Genomic DNA, 12,152 nt, shown 5'->3' with positions numbered 1-12,152 from the left:
TCCAGTTCTATTAAACATTGTGAGACACTGAGCACAATAGAGATGTTCCTCAGGATGGCCAAAGAAATGAATCACTTGAGAGAGAAAGAATCATAGCAGGCCCACAACCTTGAAAAGTGAGCCAAGCCTGTGGGCTTGTTACAGAACATTCCAACTCAGCAAAGCACCTCTGTATGCAACAGCCTGAGGTCATAAGGCCACCTAGGCAACTGACACATTTGCTTCTACGGTTTTTCAGCTATTCAGGGTGCAGTGGGGCTATAGCTTCATTTTCATAATAGAAGTAGTGGGGGAGAAATTTACAGGAAATTTTTGTAGAATTCATTTATTTGTTCATTTTACAAAATGAAATGTTTATGTAGCCATTAAATGTATATTGAAGTATATTTTGACATGAGAGGATGCACACAATGATTAAGTGATGAAACCATGTTACACTTTATAAAATGTCATACATTGGTATAAAAACCCTATAATTGTATGCACACACACATTTATAAAACCAGAGCTATAAAAAATGCATATCAACATGACAATAATGGCTTTCTGTAGGAGGTAGGAAATCAATGTTTTTTCTTTCCTTTTCTTTTTTTAAATCTATTTTTATGGTGAGCATCTATGATAAAATAAATGCCACATATAGACATTTGAATTTCATGCTCTACTTTTTTTCTTCATGCTTGTTATTTTCAGAGCATCAGACTCTTGATGCAACTCGCTTTATTGATCTTTCCCCTCTTTGTTTCATTCCCTTGAGAATATGAAAAGTCTTTGTCATTTTATCTCTGAATCTATTTCTCTACCTCCCCTTTTTCCCACTTGCTTCCTCAAACTAGATGTTTCATATGAACTCAGAGTATTTAAGGGTGGTCACTATTTATTTGCCTTTGGGAAGCCAGGATGTGAACAGTATTTAGTAAACTTTCATCTATCATGTAAATTCTTAATTCTTTGAAGAAGCACAAATGGACTGATTTACCCCCTAATGACCTGACTTCAACATTTTTAACCATCAAGAAAGTAAATCACTTAAATTTAGAACTGACAAAAAACAGACTCCATTATCTCTAACATATATGCATTAAGAATAGTCTGCCAAGGGTTTTGTGTAAAGGCTAAAGATAATAAACTTAAAATGTATATATTAGCCATGGAACACTTTACATATACATTAGAGTAAGTGTGATCCAAGTTCCAGAAATAAATGCCTTGGGATGAATATAAAACTAATGCCAAATAAATGAGTTTATTTTCTGAGTGATGAAACTCAATCTTCTTCTACCTTAAGTGAAATGAAAAGCAACTATCTGAGATTACATGGCACAAGGACATCATCATCATAAATATTCCTTACTCTGATTTATGACAATAATGGCAAACATATCTTCATTCACTTTACATACCTTTTGACAAAGTGGAGAATTTGGTATATATCCCACTATTCAATTATTATACTTTGAAGCTTTAGAAAAAATGAAGTATTTGACAAGGCTTAGCAAACAAACAAAAAACAAAAACAAAAAAAAGTGTATGGATGATTTTGTAGTAGTTGTATATGGCTTTACACATTACTTTTTTTTTTTCTGTAATAAAACCAGGTTACTGGACCCTGTGTTGAAGAAGCCTATTACATAGGAGTTGTGGCTGAGAACTCTTCACTAGGAGTTCTTAGCATATCGAAAGGATGTCTAAGTTTTAACAGGTCGACAAGGAATAGAAGTGTCAATGAGGCATAATTCATTCGTTTTAAAATTGTAAATGGATAGAACTTACTGACTGAAAAACTTGGATCACTCCTTTTGAAAGGTAGACTACTAACCAACCGCATTATTCATATGCTCTGTGTGAAAGTAGGAACTGTTGAACATTCTCAGAGGCATGAAATAAAAATCCTGCCTCACACTGTACAGAGTCTCCTCTACACTAGGCCACCAGAGTTGTGGACTCATGGACTGATGTCCCTGCTTTCTCCACTGTTGGTCAGTTTCACTGTCTGTTTTTCCAAATCTTCCCTTTCTAATGAAACATAAGGGCTGATTCAGACAGGGTTCTTATTTGCAAACAACACTGACCCAGACCAAATAAAGCAGAAAACAAATTTACTGGAAAGACTTGTTATCTCAAAAGGATATTAGTTATCTAGTAGAATAACCCACAAAGCTGGTAGACCAGGGAAGAAAATGAAACAAGAACATAGGGAGCCGGGTAGCTGAAACCTCAGCCAAACTGCCGCCACTGCTGAACGCTGGGCCTTGTCATTGGTCCTCTACCGTATCTTCCCCTATGTGGTGTCTCTATAGGCAATGTAAACTCTTCACCATCTCCACTCCCATGCAGCACGTCCCACAAGTTCAAAATCCCCAGATTAAATGTACTAGTCAACTGCTGCCACAGTGGCGCTGCATAACAAAACCACTCCAAAATTCAGTGACTAAAATAACAATTTATTTTTCCTTATTTGTATGTGGGTCAGCTGAAGGTTAACTGATCTAAGCTGTGCTTGGCTGTGCTGGCTCCAACTTCAGGTTAGCCTCCCTTTGAACTCCTTAGCTCCTATTCTTATATTTCACCTCATGGTAATGGCGGAAGGTCAAGATAGCAAGCCAAAATGGATAAGTACACTTCAAATCTCTGCAACACCACATTGACCTACATTCCATTGGCAAATGCAAATTATATGGCAAGCCCAAAGTCAAGAGGCCAGTGACAAACATCCCCCCTCCAATGAGAAGACTGTCAAGTCATATAGCAAAATCATGGACACAGACTGTGATACAGAATTGAGGCTAATATTTTAATTTATTCTAGTGATAATTCCTATTGGTCAAGTTCAAGACTTGTGATAGTATCCTAGCTGCCAAGGGGATGAATAGAGCAAGAATCTGGTCCTTTCTACTCCTATAGGGGAAAAGGGTCCTAAGATAAGAAGGTTCAAATGCTAAGCAGATATCAAAGCACCAAATACCCATCAAAAGGGCCCAATCATGCTTTCCCATTCCCTTCAACAAAGTTCCAACAGATAGTAAAGAAATAGCATACCTGAAAATTGGAAATTAAGTCAGAATAGGAATCTGGAGACTTAGGCTACATAGCAAGAAAAGAGGAGGAAACATCATTTTTCTGGATGACAAGGAGATAATCATACTTGTAAGACCTTTGCTCTGGCTCCACAAAGAACCCTGAATCAATATGCTATTCTATCATCCTCAGACCCTAGAAGATACACTGGAATCAAATATATGTGAAATGGAAAGAAAGTGGGGTGCCTGGGTGGCTCAGGCAGTTAAGCATCCGACTTCAGCTCAGGTCATGATCTCACGGTTTGTGAGTTTGGGCCCCGTGTCAGGTCTGTGCTGACAGCTCAGAGCCTGGAGCCCGCTTCTGATTCTGGGTCTCTCTGACCCTCCCCTGCTCGCACTATCTCTCTCTGTCTCTCAAAAATAAATAAAAGAAACATTTAACAAAATTTTTAAAAAAGGAATGGAAAGAAAGAGACCCTCTTCTGTACGCAGATGTTCAATCCCCTCACACGCACATCCTGTAAGAGTGCAAATTCCTTTAAAACAGGACAAAACAGAGAGAAATCTGCCAAACACCACTTTTTTCTCTCTTGAGAATTTTAACAATCATGACTCTGTCACCTCTGTAGGAACAAAAACAAAAATTTGGGACAAATCTACCTCTAGTAGATTCTACTTCTATCCCTTTACTTGTTTAACCTTCATAAATATGACATTAGGCATAGATATGTGTTGCAACAGAAAGCCCAGAATTTAACATGAGTGCCATGACTTGATGAAGATGAGAATGTAGAGGAGAAAAGTGAGCTGGTCCGTGGGTAACTACTTACTCCATATTCTCCAGATGGGCATGGCGGGGCTGATGTAGAGCTGACACGTAAGTCTGCACCAGGAAAGCGATCTTGCCTCATGTTGCTCTTCCTTTTTATAAGTCAGGGATGAAAGCAACATTGGTTAGGGGAGTAAACGTTTTGCACTCAGCTGCCAAACAAAATAAGCCATTAGTTGTTTAGGGCAACCAGCTACTCAGCACCTAAAGACTTCAGGGATCTAAGTTCCAAAGGGAAACTGAGTTCAGTTGCACCTCCTCCCCCTACCACTGGAAGTAGGTCTGCCTCATTTATTGCTGGAGAAAGTTCTGGCATCATTCACTGAACAATCTTAACAGGCTTAAAAATGGGCCAGTTATTATATTGCTACTGGTGTGGCAAAAGGGATTCAGGGGTAGGTCAGTTTTGTAAAGAAGCAGTTGTAATCATTTTTGGTGACCATATGTTACACTGATCTCTCTAGATAAGAAACAGGCTGCAAGGTGACCCGCTTCAAAGTCACCAAGTATCTATCATTAACATCACTCAGTCCCTAAAGAATATTTTAAACAGGGGCGCCTGGGTGGCTCAGTCGGTTAAGCGTCCGGCTTCGGCTCAGTTCATGATCTCACGGTTCGTGGGTTCGAGCCCCACATAGGGCTCTGTGCTGACAGCTAACTCAGGGCCTGGAGCCTGCTTCGGATTCTGTATCTCCTCTCTCTGACCCTCCCCTGCTCGCAATGTCTCTCTCTGTCTCTCAAAAATAAATATAAGACATTAAAAAAATTAAAAAAAAAAAGAATATCTTAAACAGCTCCTATCTTCCTGCCACTTCAATAGGTATAAAGTACTGAATATCAAGAGGGTGAGGCATTAGAGACGGCCTGGTCATCAAAATGCAGATGTACACTTAGTACTGAATTTCCCCTTAGCAAAAAACAAAAAACAACAACACCACACACACAGACATACATGTATATATACATACATACATATATATATATATATATGAATGTGTGTATGTATGTATGTTTAAATTCAACTTTTTTGATTTTTGTCTATTTTTTTAGACTTCTTCCCTCTGTGAAACTTAGATTCTTGGCCTCAACTCTGGCACTTTCATGGAAATCATGTGTGTTCGAGTGATATGGAGTTGGCACGTGTTTCCTGAACAGGATCTTTTTGGGCCCAATTTAATTTTCTTGTTTTCCTCAAAACAGCCCCACAAGGGGCTGATTCATCTGGGTATGGATGACACCTGGCTAATGTAGACAGTCATATTCTTTGCCCCAGGTATTTAAATTTTGGTATGGAGAGATAGTAAGACTGGACCTAAGTAGAGTTAAGGTGCATTAATGGTAGTGTTCTGATGAAATGCTCATGAAAACCCTCAAAAGCTTTCCAGTGATTTTGCTACTCCTTTCTTTCTTTAAACTTTTTTTTTTTTTTTGCTTAAATTAGCTAAATTTTGTTTCTGTTGTTTGAAACTAAAATAACTATGTCAAACACACTCCTTCTGGGGCACAAACCGGGGTTCAAGGACATGCAAGTTATCTAGAGAACTTCATAGTTAGGCAGAATTGTTTCCCACTGGAGAATCTCAGAAGGGCTCATTGTCAAGTGTCCCTCCTAACAACATCCTCCAGAACAGGCTCAGTGTTTCCTATCTTCTATCTAGAACAGGGACTAGATGAAGTTAAGCAATAGCTAAGTGATGCTTTGAAACTCTGGAAACTCCACAAGACAAGACGACTAAAGTGCCATCTACTTTACTTATGACTCTTGTGCTTATTTACCGAGCACTTTCCATGTATTCAAGTCTTTTGACTTGGAAAACCCCTCAAAGTATCCAGATGTTTCTATATAAGTGACAGATCATCACTCTAAAATGAGATGCAGTATACAAAAGGAAATCAAAGGATGCTTATAATTCCTGCCACCTTGCCTTGACAATCCATCCACTCCTTGAGATAGCCTTTTGATATAATGGGCTGCAGAAACCATTTTATTCTGCCACAACAAAGATTCATTAAATTAGTGGTAATTAAGATCATAACAATAGTTTAATTACTTGTTCTTTAATTCCTTACTCCTGGTGGAACACCTAATTGGAATACGTCTCATCAGAGAAAAGAGGAAGGAAGAAAAATTTATGAAGCTTTTTGATGACTGCTTAAATCAAATAATTTTATAAGACCCTTCATCACAGTTAACATTTGAGTGCTTATAGTGACAGGCACTGTGCTGGGGGGTTTCAGTGCACTATTTCCTAGTCTTGGAAACCACCCAAAGAGAGAGGACGTTTTATTATTACCTTTACAGATATATTTTTTTAAATGAAGTTTAGAGAACTTTTAGTAACTTACCTTTGGGTCACCTAGTGGATAAATTCAGCAGAGTTTGGCTTGGAACTCAGGTTTCCAGCCCATCAGACCTGTGTTTGGGAGTCTAATTCCAGCCTCCAGACCACCACTTCCCAGTTATTTTCAAACTGTGACCCTTATAAAGCATAATTTTTAAAGTTTCCTTGAAGTCACAGGAGGAAGAAAACAGCACTTTGGGCTCCCGTTAGGACAGCAATTCTTTGGATTCTGCATAAGACTTCATTTGAAGAAAGGGCTACACTCTTAGAAAATATTTAAAAACCACTAATTTAATCCACTTCTCTCATCTGACCTGAGGGCCCAGACTATTTCAGAGATGTAGTTAATAATTTGTCAATCTGAAATAAGAATATAAGCATCCTGATTCTTCTCTATTTTTCTCTTCCATTGAGTTAATTCCAGATTTCACAAACTCCATTTGCTAAGATAATTTCAGGTTCACGTAAGAGAAAACATTACATCTTTCCATCAGTAAGACGGAATATATTGACTCAAATAACTGAATAGTCCTGAGCAATCCAATAGATTCAGATATGGTTTTATCTAGACGTGTGATCTAGAACTGTGACTAGGACCCTAACTGTTCATGTATAGTTTTCTCAGCTCTAACCTTCATATTTTCCCCTTTGTCTCAACCTTATTTCTTTCATCATAGCAATAATGCCTCTGGCCATTCCATTTGCTCTCTTGGCATACAGTACACAGTAAAAGAAAAGGTTTGTTTTCTTAGTTACTGATGAAAAACAGGTAAACTCCTTTTCCATAGTTTTCCATCCAAAATCCCTTCATATTTCATTGGCCTGAACAAGGTCTTGTTCCTATTCCTAAACCAGTGATTGTGACCAGGGAAAATCAGATGCTCTGATTAGCTTAACCAACCCAAACCATTGGGCCACTACCAGCGGAGGAAATTAAGTTCTCCAAAGGAGAGTCAGTGGACACCGGCCAGAAGAAGGACACTGATGCTGTAGAGACAACTACCATAGTATATGATCTAAGAGAGGCTGAAGCTGAAGATTAAAAGCTAGAATAACAGGAATAGCACTTTCTAGGAGTGACAGAAATAAGCAGGCTGGCTCACCAGTAATTCCAACAAGCTCCTGTTGAGACTCCTACTGGGAGGGAGTAAACACTAGCCTCAGGCTGAGCCAGGCAGGAAGACAGAAGACCATGCATCAGGCTGAGTGGGTGAGAAGCACCGGAGTCTCCATAGAAGAGAAATTGACAAACTATGGCCCACAGCCTGTTTCTACATGACCCACAAGCTAAGAATTATTTTTTATATGTTTGAATGGTTAAGACGTATTTAAAAATACTTAATGATGTGAAAAATACATGAAATTCAAATACTGGTGCATATAAATAAACTTTGATCAAAACATAGCCATGCTCATTTGTCTACATATTGTCTATGGTTGCCTTTGAAATATTTCGTATGTGATGCTTCATAGAAAAATTTGCAAACCTTGATTTTTAGAATGTTGTGCTCAAAGTATGATCCCCGACTAGCAGCATCATTACCATGTGAAAACATGTTAGAAATGCTATCTTGGGCCCACCCCAGAGTTTTGAATCGGAAACTCTGAGAATGGAGTGCAGTAATCTGTGTCTTTTACAAACCATCCAGGTGACTCTGATGCAGGCAAAAGCTTGAGAACCACGAATACAGAAGAATGTTAAAATGAAAAACTCTGAAGCTGCACCCCCAAGAAGAGGGGTAGTTTAGAGTCTCTTCTGATGCAAGAGCTAAAGACATAGAGCTTAGCAATGATAACAATACTAACAACTGTAATGTTTACAGCAAACTGAACGTGTGTCAGACATTTTGCTTTCCAGTGACAATCTTATTAAAACCTCACACGAAGTCTAACAAGGAGTTACTATTAATTATTATGCGCATTATGTAGTGAATAAATTGAAGTTCATGGGACTGACGAGTTAGTGTTAGTAAGTGGTGGTTCCTGGTTGAGACCTACGTGGTTTGACACCAGGGTCAGACCTCTTCACGTTAATACCTCTGAGTTATGTAAACCAGGTAAATAGAAGTGTTACCGAAAAAAGAAAAAAAAAGTGACACGTGAATACCATCAGTTTTGAAATCAATCGTATACATTTATATGAAGTAAGATGCACTTGTATCTCCATTCTCTTTCCACTGGGGAACTAGTTTCAACAAAAGTAGACATGTAGCCTTTTCTTGAGTAGATCTGGAGGAAAGTCTACCATCATTCATGGTCTCCTACTAAAATCTATTTCTTTTCCTCTTACATTTTACATACATTTAAAAAGTAAGATTTTTCCTCCCCTTTATTTTCGGATGACTGGGAGTTGCTGACTTTTGCTTTATTATATAGATTGTAATTACTTAATGCTTTTATTGTTTTCCACATAAATGTCAGAATAGGTTACTTTGGTCTACTTTTGCAAGTTTTAGCTTCTTTTTCTGGTTGGGAAGGCTGAGCAGCAAGGGGCGAGGGAGGTGGGGGAGAGAAGAGACGTAAGCCAACAGCAGGAGAAAGAAAAGTGGAAAAACAAAGTCAAAAAAGAGATTCTTGGTACTGTTGGATGTCAAATCTAGGCAAAGGACACCTAAGAGCAGTGATTTGACCTTTTTATATTAGAAAAACAAAACCATGTTGAGATGTGAGAGACACTTGAAAGGTACAATTTGAATTTTGAACAATGTTTTCCATATGGTGCACATGTCATCCATAATCTTTACAGGCTTCCGGTTGACTCCTCAATGAAATTCACATTTCCGGTTTCAGTTTATAAAGAGTAAGGATTATACAGCTCTGCACACTTTAAAAATGCATTGAAAAATATGAAAAGTGTATAAAAACTAATTTTTTAGTATATTTTACATATGGAATAGATATTCAGTAAGAACCAGCTTTGATTTCTGATGAATGAAAATGTTCACATGGATCTATGTGGCTGTAATAAAGCAATTGACCTAGGAGACCAAGGACAAGTTAGAGAAAATTTTGCTTTGTGCTGCAAAGTTTTCAACTCTGTCCATTAAATAAACTACATGTGGACAATGTCACATAATACTAGTTGACTGTAGGCAGACTGATCATCAATTGATGGATTAGCCTAGAACATTAGAAAAAAACATGGCCTTATGACATAGCAAGTTCTTGAAGTGATGAAGATGAACTAGATTAATAATATTTATATTTCCTTGAATCATCAGTCTCTTAGAAAAGCTGATAAAACCTAAAATCCTCTTCCTATAAGTATCCATATGCCTATAAACAATTATGCTTATTAATTCAGGAGGTTTTGAACCCTAGGTTACAAATTTCCAAAAAGTATGTGTTTTGGGCTTTCTTCTGATCAAAAAGATTTGAGATGAAATGATTCCAGTGTTTAAATCATCTGAATTAATATCAGTTAGAATAAGCTGATGGGTTTCACATAGCCCACAGAAGTCTGGGGAACCAGGATAAGGGTGATCTTGGTGGAAGGCCACTGACATCCACTTCTCTACAGATTGAACACTGCGCAGGATATTTTTAACTTTTAACTAATTGCAACTCCTTTTATTATTTTTTTTAAGTTTCTTAAACAGGTATAGTTGGTTAGAAGTAATGAATTAACTGAGTGTGGTTTTTGTGGGCTCGCATAATGCTGGATGTCTGGCTGCAGCTCCAGCAGATGCCTTGTAGAAACTTTATTGTCCCACCCGCAGTCCACAGAGACACACAGCCCTTTAAAGTTATCAAATATAAATCTCTTTTGTGCTGTGCCATAGGCAAAGTTGGCTCATCAAATACACTTCCCACTGAGGGGAAAAGACAATAAACAAAGTGACAATGATATTCAAGGGGATTTGGTTTAGTTCGAGATGAATGTACTCAGCACTTACTTTTGCTAATTGCCTGCTATTAGAACTATGGTTCTAGCTAGTCCTTCCGTTTCTGAAGGACTGTTGTTGGTTTGCTTGTCTGTTTGTTTGCTATTTTGTTGCTGCTTAGTCTTCATTTTCCACCTGAGGGATTTCTCTTCAGAAATATTCACAAAGTAAAACAAAAACAAAAACAATAAAAAAAAGATAGAAGGAAAGTATAAACTCCGTTGGGAAAATAGACGGTACAATTATATATGACACTAAAATAAATGAAGGCTTTCCTTCTTCCCCCCCTGCTCGCTCCTAATGACCGTGATAACCAAAGTGTTGGGTTTTATTAAATAGAGCGGCAGTGAACTCTCCGGAGATGAAAGAGCTAGTGAGATTCATACCTGCTGAAATAGAAGGAGGCTCCTCCCTTGTGTAGCTCACAGATAGGTCCGTAATGAGCTCATTTTGAAGCTGGAGAGAAAGAAAAGAAGACGAATGAAAAAAATCTTTTGAAGACTGGGGAGGAAAAAAGGGAAAATCCCACTAATATAGTGAAACCCCTTAAATTGTTTTGTGAGAGGCAGAAAAGAGAATACTATTTAAAAGGCCACATTGATGGTTTGAATTAGTTTGGCTTCGAGGAGATAAATGTTGTATACGGGAATATAGGAATGTCTGCTAGAAACCACTTTCACACAGTGAACAAAGGAATCGCCCCTAATATGTGATTATCTAACGTCCCCTGTTCACCACAAACGTTTGCTTTCAAATCCTTCAAGGGCAGGGGCCCTTCGTTAATTGGCTCAAGCATCCCTCAGGACCTTCTAAGATATTAAGAACCCAGGATGCTTCAAGGTTGTTTCTTTCTTGAAAAAAATATGAGTACAGACTTTTAAAACATGGTGACTGCAACAGCACTGCCATCTATTTTAAATGAAAAAATGAACCTATCATTAGTACTCCGAAACTTTCCCCCAGCATGCCACATTAGCTCAATGTCTATTCAATAACAATTTTTTTCCTGTAACTTCAAAAAATGTCTAATTGTAATAAGATTTGCTCTCCAACCCAAACAGGTTCTGTGACTTTAAATGCAAATTACCAAACTGTTCCCGAGGCAAGTGAAAAGGGGGAGGGTTGCATCCATCTTGCTGTTATTTAACATGAAGTTTAACCCCTTACATGGACAACAAACACAAACCCAGATTGCCAGAAACAGAAGCCTGGGGGTCTGTTCGGATAAGAGCTGCCATTTCCAATAAAAAAAAAAGAGTGCTGCCATAATGCCACAGTGAGCAGGACTCAGTGTTGAAACCATGGACCTGATCTAGATAAGGCCGAGGGTGAAAACTAGGGAGGACACGGATGACATTTTACATTGGGCAGAGGGGATGTGAGGCCTTCACACACACCGCAGAGGCTGCTGATGTTTCATAGACCCTGGGTCCCACACATGGTCCAATCCATTGATTATCTTGTTTGGAATGACTGATGTCCCTTTTGCTCCAGGGATCTGACACCCTGGGATGTGACAGGATACGGTGAACTGTTTATTCATAATTTAATCAGAAAACTGACTGATCTCCAGAATCCATGTGTTTAAAACTGGGTCTCAATTAGAAGCCACCCCATAAGCTATTGCTCTAAATCCTGTACTGCTTATTATAATGTGTGTATTTAGAACTTCATATTTTATCACTGGCTCTATAATTCTTTAAATAAATCATTCCCTGTATCCTCTTGGTTGCTAATGGCTCAATTCTTTAACACTGTTAATGGTTCAGGCTAGTTCATAGTAGTGGCTTGTTAAGGGGGCTGTGTATCCGCGCTGTCCCAGCCCTCACCAGTCCTGCTCTCTCTGAAATGTGGCTGGGTGCCCAGAGAACGAACTAGCTACTGCCTGGTAGAGAGGAGAATCAAAGACTGGTCCTTGGCAGGGGCCTTCGCTCGTGCAGCTGCTGAGTGCTAAATTATTACTGATGTGCTTCTCCAGCCGCGCACAGCAGGGCCGGCCTAATGCAACACCGAGCCTCTCCTCAGGCCCTTAACACAGGACTTGGGTTTCAGAGTTGGAATAAAGAGGGCAAACTGA

Source organism: Suricata suricatta, chromosome 6 (genome assembly GCF_006229205.1).
Source record: "Suricata suricatta isolate VVHF042 chromosome 6, meerkat_22Aug2017_6uvM2_HiC, whole genome shotgun sequence".
NCBI classification, from domain to species: domain Eukaryota; kingdom Metazoa; phylum Chordata; class Mammalia; order Carnivora; family Herpestidae; genus Suricata; species Suricata suricatta.
This window is presented reverse-complemented; position numbering follows the sequence as displayed.